Here is a 13,510-nt window from a genome sequence, read left to right on the forward strand (position 1 = left end):
TATTTGCTTCCTCCAGCCGGACTAGCACAGACGCGTGCTCTTTAATTCAAAAGGGTCCAATCCGGTCCGGCTTTTAGCAGCTTCTCTTTCAAGGAACCCTGGGCCCTCTGCTTCGCCTCCATGTTGTCCCTCTTGATTCGCCGAACGGGTATCAAGAAATCGAGTGATTATAGCACCTGATGCCTGCAAGAAAAGTCTAAGATCTAGTACTGGGCCCAAGGCAAAAATATTGAAAATTTAAAGGAGAGAAATACTTGAGCTGCGCCACTGCTGGGGCTTCGTTGAAAGGCATGTCAAGTCTTACGCATCAGGTCGCAGCCGGTCTTCTCCCGTCATCAGATGATGAAGATAGCTTGCAACCCCGACCGGGGGCCCCAGAGCACGGACGTCTTTGGGATAGCAAAAGTTACTTCCTAATTACCAGCGGGTTCCAGGCTCGGAGCTGGAAACTATAACAGCTTGTTGACGGCCGAAGTCCCACTTGATTCGGCTTGAAGGGTCTTTCCGGGGGATTTTCGAGCCCGAAAGTGTTGGCGGAGGGTACCCCATCAAAAAGGTCTCGAAGCTACCTCCCATCATCGGGATGGTCGGTCCAGGTGCAGTGCCCCCAAGTCGAGGAAGATGGGGGGGACGTAACCGGGTGATCGGTACCGGGATGCCCGCGCAGGGGCCGAGGGTTCACTAGCATCCTCAACCCTCAAGTCCTCGGGAGGAGCCTTCACTGGATGGCACCACCGGCTCAGGGTCGGTCGAATGGACCGTGGCGGGACGAGCTCGGCTGCTCCTCATCGTCATCCTCTTTGTCATTCTCTTCCTCGAGGACAAGACATTTGGCTTTTGGTTTGCGGGCGCGCCTTTTTTGTCCGCTTAGTCTTCCTTTGAGGCTCGTCCGTACCGAACTCCCCGGGCCTTTATTTTCCCCCGGAACCGGAAGGGGGCATAGTTATTGAAGACCTCATCTCCGCGTCCTTGGGGCAAGCCTGCAAAACACGAGGGTTATGATGCATTCCCGATATCAGGAAAATATGCGCTACCGGTCAAAAGAAGGCTTACATGGTTTTTCGCCCCCACCGACCTTTGGAGATTTCCTTCCAGTTTCGCTCCGAATATATGGCCGCTGTGGCCACTATCTTGTTTACCCAGGCGGCCAGATCCTTGACGGCAGCTGGCGTTTGGGTCACCGCTGCACAAGAAAAGGGGGTTTCAGGAAGGAGTTGAGGAAAACACGCTCTAAAGATGAACAGTGAGGAAAATACTTACGTTTGAGGTTCCACCTCTTCCGGAGAATGGCATGCAATCGGCCGGAATCAGGTCGGACGTCCTGATCCGGAAACCTGCTCATCCAGCCTCGATCTTTGTCTTCATCGATGCTGGAGAATGGGGTTTGCTAGGCCCGGCGGGCCAGTTTATTAATCCCCCTCGAAATATTCGGGGGCTGTATAGTCGAAGAAGATGGTCGAGGGTAAAGGGGAAATCGCCCTCGACTCTCTCAACAAAAAACCGAAAGAGATATACGATCCGCCACATCGAGGGGTGGATCTGACCTAAGGTCACCTCGTACCGCCGGCAGAACTCCACTATGATGGGTTCTAAGGGGCCTAAGGTGAAGGGATATGTATATACACTAAGATATCCTTCAACGTGAGTCATAATCGACTCGTCACGGGAAGGGGCGACCAGGTCTTTCCCTTCCCATCTACATTCAGCCCTCACCCGGTCTAGGCAACCGGGAGTGATTAGACTAATATACTCCGATGCCGGTTCGCCGCGGCCCGGGACCGATGATGGGTTTTCAACCTGGAAGTCGGCAGATACTGAGCAACCAGTCGGTGTGAATGCTTTCAATGGGGGTTCTGGTGCATGTTCATCAGATCTAGCGGGGCTCGCGGCCGAGCTTGGTCTAGAAGGAACACTTTGTGAAGTTTTCGCCATTTCTTAAAGCTTTACGAAGAGATGAAAAGAAAATACAACCAACGCAGAATTTGAGAAAGATAGGAAATATTGAACCTGGAAGGGTCGTTTATACTTTTTCCATGAGGCGGTGGCACGAATCGCGAAGCCACAGACACGAAGCGACAGATAATTAAGAGAAGCATTAAATGCCTGCAGCAGGCGTGGTCAGAGCACTCGATGGCGTTTTTCTACCTGGCGTAGGGCCGATACGTCACGGGCGACTNAAAAACCATCCAGGAAAAAGGATGCCTATAGAGGAACCTATAAGGTTACAAGAAGGAGGAAGTAAAGGTAAAATACTAAATATAGCAGCTCATGATCCACAAATGTGGAACTCGGTAATAGACCTCTGGAAAGAAATAATAGCGGCAGATTATATAAAAACCTATAATGACACAGATTCAGAAACAATGTATAAATATATGGAGACTTTCTTAGGAGAATCAACAAAAGGATTATGGGAAGCCTATAAGTCTGAATTTCCACAAGATTTTCAAAACCTAATAGCAATGGGACCAAATCCTTATAATTTTACAAATAAAATACATAGTTTAATTACAGGCGAAGATCCAAATAGTGGATTAGTAGTATTACAGAAGAACGCTGTATTGGGTGATACCCTTTTTTGCTTGAGCCCGACCGGGTTGGGTCCGGTCCGGAGCGAGTCGGGGCCATCGAACCCGACCTGGATGCAAGGTAGAACGACGGCCACGTCTACAACCGAGGTCGAGTCATTTCGAGACCGTTACAGAGCTCGATATGAGTCACCACCGGATGGAGAAACACACAAGGTCGGAAGCCGGACTCGTAACGGATAACCAAGCGTCGCCGGATATCTCGCCCAAACGTGATTTTCTCAACCACTTCAGGCCATTAAGGCGTAATTACAGGGATCCACGATGTAATCAATTTACCTACCTTATTTTTACCCTTAATCAGAATGTATAAAAGGAGATCTCTCTAAATTCTTGTAGGCATCAAGCACAATTGTTCTAAGCAATATTATATTCTGCGATTATTTACTTTAACAGCAATTGTTGAGTCTTTATCTTTATTTTTCCTCAACCTAAAAACCTTTTGTATCTTTTAGTTCACGGATCCTTAAAACCCCATATAAATTCAATTGTTATCCGGATTTGAGGGTAAACAAACGCTTTAATAAAATTAGAACAATTAAGTATAAGCAGTTGGTTTCACATTAAAAAGTTTTTAAATGATTATTTTTATTGTACTATTAGTGGAAATGCTTTTGATCAAGATTTAGGTAAAAAATTATTTAATAAACTCCCAGGAGTTTTAGGAAGAGAAATAGAAGAAAGATGGTATAAAAGAGAGGGAGTAATACAAAATCCAAATGCAAAATGGTCAATAGGACATAAAATACAACATATAATGGAAATACTACAAGAAAAGTGTACCCATATACACATACAAAAACAACTAAAACAGAATAATATGAGTTTTTGCAAATCAACTGTGTATACAACACAAAGTTATGACAAGAATGAATATAAAAAGAAAAAATATAGAAAATATAAACCTCAATATAATAAGGGATATAATAGAAAAAATTATTGTCTTAGAAAATCATCAGCTAGAAAACCATATCTAGATAACAATAGACACGTTAGAAAATATAGAACAGAAAGGAACTATAAAAATAAACTAGAATGTTTTACTTGTGGAAGTGTAGAACACTTAGCTAATACGTGCCCAAAAAGAATCAATAATAAAACAAGAAATTCACAATTAATAGTAGTGAAGATGAAGGTTCATCAAGACGAAGACTACCTAGAACACTAACACAGGGAGAAGCATTAAAAAAGAAGGGTATAATTTCTAAAAAGAAAAAAAATGAGAAAATACAAAGCATAATTAAACAGACATTAGAAAGTTTCTTTCAAGAAAAAGAAAAGCAAGACAAATATATGATCAAAAGTCCCAGTTTTAATCCAAGTCCAGAAAGAAGTCCAGAAAGGTCTCAAAGCTCAGGGGAAGATGATGATAATGAAGACCACTTAAATTATCAAGATGCCCAAGATCCATACGAAGATGATTCTGGAATGAGCTTTGATTCAATAGCTCTAACATAGAAAAACCACTTTTTAAAGGTTTCAACGACTTCACTGAAGCATTAGACTATGCATGAGGAATACTAGGACCAAACTACTATATCTCTCCAGCACTCAGACAAAACCCAGAAAAATTCCCCAATATAACATCCAAAAGGACAACGACAAGATAATATTCTGTGATCATTGCTCATCAATGACGGAAGCCTTCATATATATATATATATATATATATATATATATATATATATATATATATATATATATATATACGCGTATATAACGCCATCTGGTCATGGGTCAATGTGCATGTATAAATGCATGAATGCATATGAAATATGTTAATAAAATCTCTCGGTACGTCATAAGACCATTATGCGTCTGATTAATATCATGAAATAAACTTTACCAACATACGTATTTTTCAGACCCATGAACAGATGATAGAATAAGATGACACATAGGGAATCAAGAACATAAGCATCTCTAGTATTTCAATAAATAGAGTCATTTATGGAAGTTGTGCATTTTCTCGTTTAGTTCGTGCCGTATAGATCATGCCAAAAAAGAAATGAGGGACAGACTTAACATACCCGGAGTAGGAAAAAATCTGTGTGATATTTTTGAGAAGGTTTATACCGTACTCCCTTAAAATTGCAAAATCTCTGTCCGATCTATTAAAGACTCGTACACTTCTATGTTAGCTTCAATTTGCCTTCACGTTGGCCTCAAGTAGTGTTTCTGTTGGCTTCAGAGAGTCTCCTGGAGAGCTCTTTCCTAATCCCTCAAAATGTTGGATATATGAAGCCTTTTGATTAGCTAAAAGGTTATGTAGCTTTTTATTGAATTTCAAGGTTTAGCTAGTTGCCACCTAATCCAACAAGACTCATGAGTCATTTGGTTTGGGTGGTGGCTTGCTTCCACATGGGGTGGGGGAGGGGTTTTATCCTTATCCAATAATCAATTAACTAATTAGGCAATATCCCGCTACCCGATAATTAACCAATTACCCGCATAATTAAGAATTATCTCAAATTACTTAAAATTCTACTTATTTTTAATACACGTTGTACATCCTACTATCATGGTCAGATGGTATCTTGTACGGTACTAATCTATAAATATCAGGTATTATCGCTCGGCCCACATTTTATCCCAATATGTCAAACTTGGACGAAAATTCATTTTCTTTGACTTGCTTCCCCTCTCACCTTCACGAATTTACTCATTACTTGTTTGAAATAGCATGACGCTTATAATCTCAAAATAATCCCATTTCCGAACTTACATCGATTAACTTTCCACGAAACTTTAACATACGAAAATGCGGGATGTAACATCATTCCCCCCTTTGGAACATTCGTCCTCGAATGTTGACTGATGCACTTATCATTCTCATAACCCATAACTCTTACGAATACTTTAGTGCTCCTCTTGCCATCTAGGCAACTTCTCTGTGAATAAGTCCAAAGGCTAGGTCATTCCCCCCCTTTAAGTCTTCTTCTCATACCATGACTTATGGTCTTAATCCTAACAATCTCCTAACTGTTGTTAACTTCTATCATGTCGCCTGTACGACTTTGACCTTGTAAGTGCGCCTATGCGACTCTTCTCCCCTTTTTCCTCCAGCTTTTGGCCAATCTCTGGGCCTTATTTTGTAAACATATACAGAGCTTGACAAGGTGTCTCTCTGGGCATCTATAGGTATTCTGAAATTCTTCGCTCGGTACTTTGTAGAACTTGCGAATATTGCTATATCTTATTTTATAGACCTGGTTATCCATTAGTATGACTTTACTGCATCTACGTAGGTCATACTATACCATAACACTTACTTCGATTTATTGTTACTGAGGTCTGGAACCAACTCCAGGTTACTCTCGTTGCTTATTCTATATGTATAAATCTAAGTCCTTTAATGCTTCTTCATTACTGTTTATCTTAAGAATGACGACCTAATCTCACCTCATACTTTGTGACTTTTGTCCAACCATTGTCGATTCACCTTAATGTTGATCTATCATCTATCACCAATAACTTGATCTCTTATGTAACTCTGCCGCTAGGGCTCACGTCATATCGTGAAACATTAGAAGTGATTTTCTTGATCCACCTAGGGGCAATAGTACACTATTCTTCCATAACCGTATTTCATAGCATCCCAATGTGATTCACCTTATGGGGGTATTCTAATCTCGTGGCGTCCGCGAAATCTTTTCTCCTTCTCCCTTTTTTTCTTCAAATCATTATTTAATCGAAGGCCCAAACGTCATCCTTTATCTGTCACACTTACACCCTTATTATACTATTAGGGCAACATTCCATCTCTTTTAAATGCTACTTATGACGAGTAACTCATTTGAGTTCATTCAGGCTATATTGAGCTTTCTATAACTTCGAGAAATTATTAGCTCTCTTGTTTTCACGAGCTTAATCCCGAGAACTTATCCGTTTCTCGTCACCTTCTCATTCGCCCTTTCTTGTCCTTACTCCTGTCTTCTAGAACCTCTTCGCTTCACCATACAATAGCTTGCGACCTACACATATCAATTTATATTACTTGCAACCTTTCAACTTGCTTGCATCATAGATTTCCTTATGTCATTTTGGAACATCAAGCGAGACAGCACATCGCCTCTAGCTCTTCTTTACTCTCTTAGTCAGGCTTTTCGATACCTAGACCATAGGCTGGAAGATATGCTACTGATGATGCCGCTATCATTCCTGGATACTGAATCCCCGTACTTCTAGCCTTTCATCCGAAGTACAGACTATTCACGATCTTCTGCCTTTGAGTATCTCGTACGTTGTTCAACTTTACCTTGCTTACCTTAAAATCTCGCATCGTATCTTATATCTCTTTCATGACCTCCCTTCCACCTAGGTGTAATTCATGTCCATAACTTGAAGCTTTATTATAATACTTGCACCTCTGGTGCATACAGAATCTGGTGGGAGCTTCATGTTGACTTCTTATGAGGCTGGTACTCTTCTTATAGGCTTTATCGTAGAGCCATTATAAAATATGGCTACTGTACTATCTCTCTTGTACCTCTGATATTAAGAGTGATTCTGCAATGTTCTCGATCATGATGTCTATATTTTCTAGGTCCAATAATCAGACTCTTGATTTACTTGGTCGACGTAACTCTTTGCTTTCCTCTTCCCTCTGATCAACCTTTATGTTGCCTTAAGCTATCTTCCGATCTGCGGCTCAGGGTGTTAGTTATTACTTTAAGCCTTTCATGGGCGCTATGGAATATCCATGATACAATTCTTTTAACAATTCAATCCTTTGTTTATGACCCGGGCTTAGTTCTTCCTTTTAACTTATACTGGAACCTTCTACGGGTGTATGATTGTCAATATATATGCTGCATGGATAATACTCCAAACTCTTAAGTGGGTTCATAATGTAACCAACTCTGGATCATTGATCGAATAATTCATTTCGTTCCATCTTAGCTTTCTTTAAATGTAAGCTATTACTTTTCCTGGTCTTCCTGCCCCCTTGTTGCGTGCTTACTTAGCGTACCTTATTGCCTACACATATTAGAATTTCATACAACTCATATGATCTTGCATCACTTCTGATTTTACTCCCCGTTTAGCCACGGTAGGTGCCATTTTCTTATGGAGTGCATATGATGTTGTTGTGAGACTGTTGTTATAAGACCATTTCCTCCTTAAGTCATTGAGCTTAGGTTAAAGCTTTCTTCCTTACTTTCTCAGCTAGTCTTTTATTGTAGTACTTAAGGAGACCTTCTGACTCTTGTAAAGTTGTGAACTTGTTATATCGTAGACATGACAAAATTTTTGATGTCCTTCCTCGCCTATAATCATCCGTAGGTTCTTACCTCCATGCCTTTGTGCTTGTAGGGTTGCTTCTGATCTGATATTTTGATTGTCTTCCCAGTGGCACTCTCTTTTATTCCCGTAACATTCATACGGTACCTTTAACTACCCCGACTCCTATTTGAATATATCTCAAGTATTATAATGATGTTACTGCGAGGCTGAATTCTCCATGTTGGGGTTCACTATATTTATCTTCCATGATCTGCTGATTTGTCTATAACCTCTTGTCTAGTCATGATTAGGTCTTCCTGAATCAACTACTAACTACTCGTTGGCCTATTCTCATATCCATATTCCGCGTAACGCTTTCATAGGTTATTTCCTTTGTCTTAACTCACCTCACGTACTGGCTCCTTATCTATCAATAACATCCCGGGTAGGAACCCTTACATCCTTTTTTTTTGACGTCGTGCTTACATTATTTTCTGGAATCATAGCATATCTGTAACATTTAATAAGTGCAATCTCATCCCTTTCTCATTTTTATTGCATTCTTCCTTTATCATTCCATAGTTACTAGATCCGCTTAATTCTGACTTAATGCCACACCATTCCGTATTCCCCCCTTTAGGGGAGTACTAAGAGTTGGAGCTACGACGACCTGCCTATAGATGTATTTCCTCTTCATCTTCGGCATCCTTTCAGATCATCAATGATCCTTACTCGCCTTGCAGTAATCCTTTTGTACGAAGGATTAAAAAATCCCTTACTCGCGATGGTGACACTTAGTGTAACTGGCACATACTGTCCCTTAAGCTTAACTTGGCTCACATTGCTTGTTTTAGGGAAGCGTCTTCCTGAGTGACCATTCTCTGAATTCATCATGGATCTTCTTCTGTTGTCCATTCTATTATCGCCGGAATGCAATATGAAATTCTCATGATGCAGACTATTATCAAATCACTCAGTCCCGAATTCATTTTTAGTTTATCTTGTTCACCAGTCCATACTGATTTCTATTACTCTAGGGCCTAACTTTTCCTTCTATTAATCACGTTTGAGTTGCGAACTTATTTCTCAAAATGAGGATGTGACTTATGGCCTATACTCTTTTGTTGTCTTAACCATCACCTCTCATCTCTTTCTCCATTTGACTATAGATTCTGTAACACTCTACCGTTGTCACCCATGTATCACATCTCTCTCATAATTCTTCCTTATCTCTCTTCCCATTGTCGCGCCCCTTTTTTTCCTCGTGGAAGTCTGGGTTTCGACATTCATTGGGAACAACTCGTTTCCTTTTGGGTATTGGGTATTTGAAAAGTTGCCACCTAACGGATTAAGGTGCGTTAGGGTACCTAGAGCAATTAACTCATGTAACTAGTTTGCATTACCCGAGATTAGGGTAAGGGCTGGAAATAACCTTGAGGGGAAGGTGTTAGGCACCCCTCGCGGTCTACAACGGTGGCTCCCGGCCGAACTCAGTTATGTGAATTAGTCATTTAACAAGTAAACAGTCTAAGCACACATTTGAAAATAAAGGAAGTTTAAGTAGTCTAAGTACACATATGTAAATTTAAGAAGGGAAGTCCTAACTTCGTTAGCCTATAGGATCACTTCTGTACAATACCCGGTAAGCCTTCCTCATATAGAGGGGTTACACGTGGCATTAGCGCACAGGTCATCATATCCTTTTACTACCCATTACCCCTCTAGCGGTTATATAAGCAATTTTAATTAGCGACCTCTAAGCGTGCTTTTACCCGTCCCTTCCTTGTGGTCCTGGAGGTGTTTAGGACCTCTAGACTTAGATAGTTCTAGACACTCTTAGGTATTTAAAAGGTAAAATCTAAGCGACAACAAAGAACATATAGGACTATCAAATAGAGAAACAGTTAAGGGCTCATATTTACCTCCACACATATACAAATAAGTAGCACGTCTTAAATGCAGATTTCTGGTAATTTCAGTGAAGTCCTAGAACATGGTATCTAGGTGAGCATCACAAACACAGAATAGGCAGCATTGTTTTAAGGCGAAGTGACAGAATCCTAATCAGTTTGCCTACTGATTTTAAAAGCATGTTAAAGCTGGACAATTTTACAAATAAACGGAGTACAATTTCACAGTCTTAAGACCATTAATTACCTAAGGCTTGCCTAGGCGCTGGTGTCACACCTCCTTTTTCAACTACACCCCCGGAGGGGTATAATAAGGGAGTTATTTCAAACTTGAAGTGACAATCGAAACGGGACTATTTATTAAGATATTCAGAGCCGCCACTTGGGAGATTTATGGTGTCCCAAGTCACCGGTTTAGAATCCCGAATCGAGGAAAAGAATGACTCTGTTTAACAGTCCGCGAACCAGAAATCCGAGTAAGGAATTCTGTTAACCCGGGAGAAGGTTTAGTCATTCCCGGGTTCCGTGGTTCTAGCACGGTCGCTCAACTGTCATATTCGGCATAATTATCTGATTTTAGAATATTTTGAATTTATGTGCAAATTTTAACTTTTAACCGTTTTTATTCAATTTTTAAAGAAGATTGAACGTCGTTTAAAACATGTGTTTGGATCGCGTCACATGAAATGCACCCGCAATCTGAAACACATTTTATTCAACGTTTTAGGATTTGGATTTGGGTCACATGAAATGCACACCCGAGTTTAAGAAGGTAATATTATTAAAAGACGTGCCTAAAGCAACTAACGCGTTGTTAACTTTGCGGGAGGCCATGGAAATTCACTAAATGGCATGTCCCGAGTTCTAAGGATTTTAATAAAAATAATTTAAAGAGGGCCACACGTTTGTGATTTTATTTGGCACGGCGCACCTCAAATTATTTTAACTTGAAGGTCTCTAAACTAATTCATGAGGGCCATACACTATGAGTTATCTAATTATGGCTCGCCTCCAATTTACTTCTAAAAGCCCAATAGATTGATTAAAGACGGTTTTAAAGAAGTAGTAATTACTCTAAACCAAAGTCCAAACCCAATTTGTTCAATGGAAAGGGCCAACAACAATGAGGCTCAGTTTGCATTATTGCGAAGCCTGGCCTGAAGTGAGGACCCCATAACCTGAACGAGATTGCAAGATTTCAAAGTTGCTGATTTTAAAACAGCTTAAACTAGACCCGAAAGTGAAGCCCAATTCTAAAAATGGTCCAATGTTGTATAACTAGGACTCAAGGTCGAGTCCCTTTGATAACACAATACCCACGTCGGGATTCAAGAATACAAACTGATCCGTATCAGATTTCAACCATTTAAGCAATAAGATAGAAGATGAAAAATCACTAAACCACAATGCCTTTTTAACAGAAACATTTCCCCAAATTCAATTATTCTAGTGACACCAATTGCACAGTAGGACACCTCATTTAAAAACTCACACTATTCAACTTCTAATACATGAGAGCTTGAACCTCAATCCAAACTCATGAATCCTGTAGAGTAGTTAATATTATGCAACCATAATTTTAAGCACCTAATTTTAACTGATAGTAATTGTAACTGAAATACAAGGTGAGAAGAATTCACAATCAGTCCATATGAAACCATTTAGCATGGCCGAATGTACAAAGCTAGCTACTAATTCGACTAACAGGCCATTTCAACTTCAAATCAGCTATGAGATATCCAGTCGAAAGTTGAGTCCCCCTTAATTACAAAAGTTCAATTCTCAGCATAGTATTTATCAGCCAACAACAAAATACAGTGTGCCATAGAACTCATAACAAACAAGCAAAACAATGTAAAACTAAACTACAGATCAAAACAAGTTGTGACTATGCTCAAAGCTTCAGATTCTTATTTCAACTTCAAATCAGGCCTTACATAAGGTGATATATGGAGGTATGTACCTGGAAAATGAGAAGAAACAACGCGAGGTGATCAGAGTTCGAGCAGCAGTAGAAATGAAGCAGAAATCAGCCTCAGATCCAATACAACAGTAACCAAAACCAAACAGCTTCTAACCCAAGCTTAAACAGACTTGAATTCAATTTATAAAACCCAAACTCGAATTGAAACAAGACTCCAAACACCAAATTCAGCTCAAAATCAATATTTAAAACACCAAACTAAACCGTTTTTGACTCCGGATAAATCATAGACGACTTCAGAAATGAGAAAATTCAGATCAAAGACCAATGGAATAGTATTTCTCTGAAGTTTTCAGTCATTTTTTTTTTGTATTTTTCTGATTTTTCTATTCGATCTTCGATGAAACAGTAATTTATGCAGCTTTCTATGTTTTCTGGATTTACAGCTCTTTTTCCCTCTCAGATTTTTCAGAATGTTCAAGGTTGCCCCCATATAAGGAGAAAGAGGTCCTTATATAGGCATATCTAAGGCAGCCCTATCCTAGCTAGCCATTTCACATTTTACCCCTCTCAAACTAGATTATTTTACCCTCCTACCCCTCTAAAGAACCTGAAAATCATGCTCCCTAATAGGCTCACGCTCCTCTTATCCCCTGGAAACTTCTTCCCAACAGAAATGATTCTCTCACAACCTAGAATTCCTGAATTACCCTTTGCCCAATCAGTTATTACAAACCCTACCTCTTCCTTTGAGACCCCTAGAGTTTTTAGACTAACAATTGACTCCCCTAAGACCCCTTGAAGTGTGACAAATAGGACTACTCAAAATGCAAGGGCTCAAACAGATCAAACTATGAACATTTATTAAAAGCAAAAATGCAGAAAATCAACTGGAAACAAATTAAAACATGAATCAAATCTACAAGCATTCACACCAACATTTAACAAGGAACTCAATCATAAAACTTATCACCATTAAGCTAAACCGTGATTTAAACTAGTCTAAACCTAAATTAAACAATACAGAACACTTAGCTTATTAACCATTAAACAGAACGGAAGGGTCAAAATTTAACAGTTCAGGAGAAACAGGCACAAAAATTAATTCAAACCTAGAATCTGAACATGAAATTCAAATCAAAGAAAAGGGGTGAGGAAGAAGATGAATCGATCTTGAAAGAAAAATTAAAAGAAGTGAAGAAATGCTTACCTATTTGGACAGAATTGAGACGGACATTAAGCTGTTGGTTTCGTCCCCAATAATGTCACCCACTTGTTCTTAGTAAGAACAAGTAAGTAGCATTATTGAGGGAAAAACCTTGGACAAAAACCCCATACCTGTGACAACCCTTATGCATCAATTTAGGGCTCAACATTCTGGAACCCTAGATTTGAAATTCGAGCAATTTTGGGGGTATTTGAGGAGAATTGAATGTGGATTTAGGATCAGGGGGATAAGGAAATTGTAGGGTGTGATTTTGAGGCGGTTTGGGGGTGGCGCCGCCACCGGGAAATTAGGGCGGCGCTAGGGTTCGTGATTTCAAACTCAGATTCGAGGAAATCTGAGTATATTCGAAGGAAGTTGGTTGTGGATTGGGGTGTGGAGGGGAAGAGGAGTTTAGGGTGTGATTTTAGTGGTCATTGGAGACTCGCCGCCGCCGTAGGCGATTTCCGGCGGCGGCAGACGGCGGAGACGGTGGAGGAGGTTGGTCTCTAGGGTTCAATGGAGAAGAGGTGAAGGGGGTAGGGGCTGTCGTTAGGGCACTTATATATCAAAGACACCCTCGCTTCCTGGCCGTTAGATTATGAAACCTCGACGGCCAGGATTAATCAAGGAGAAACGGCATCGTTTTGGGCACTGG

The sequence above is a fragment of the Nicotiana attenuata genome, unplaced genomic scaffold, assembly GCF_001879085.1.
Source record: "Nicotiana attenuata strain UT unplaced genomic scaffold, NIATTr2, whole genome shotgun sequence".
In the NCBI taxonomy this organism is placed as follows: Eukaryota; Viridiplantae; Streptophyta; class Magnoliopsida; order Solanales; family Solanaceae; genus Nicotiana; species Nicotiana attenuata.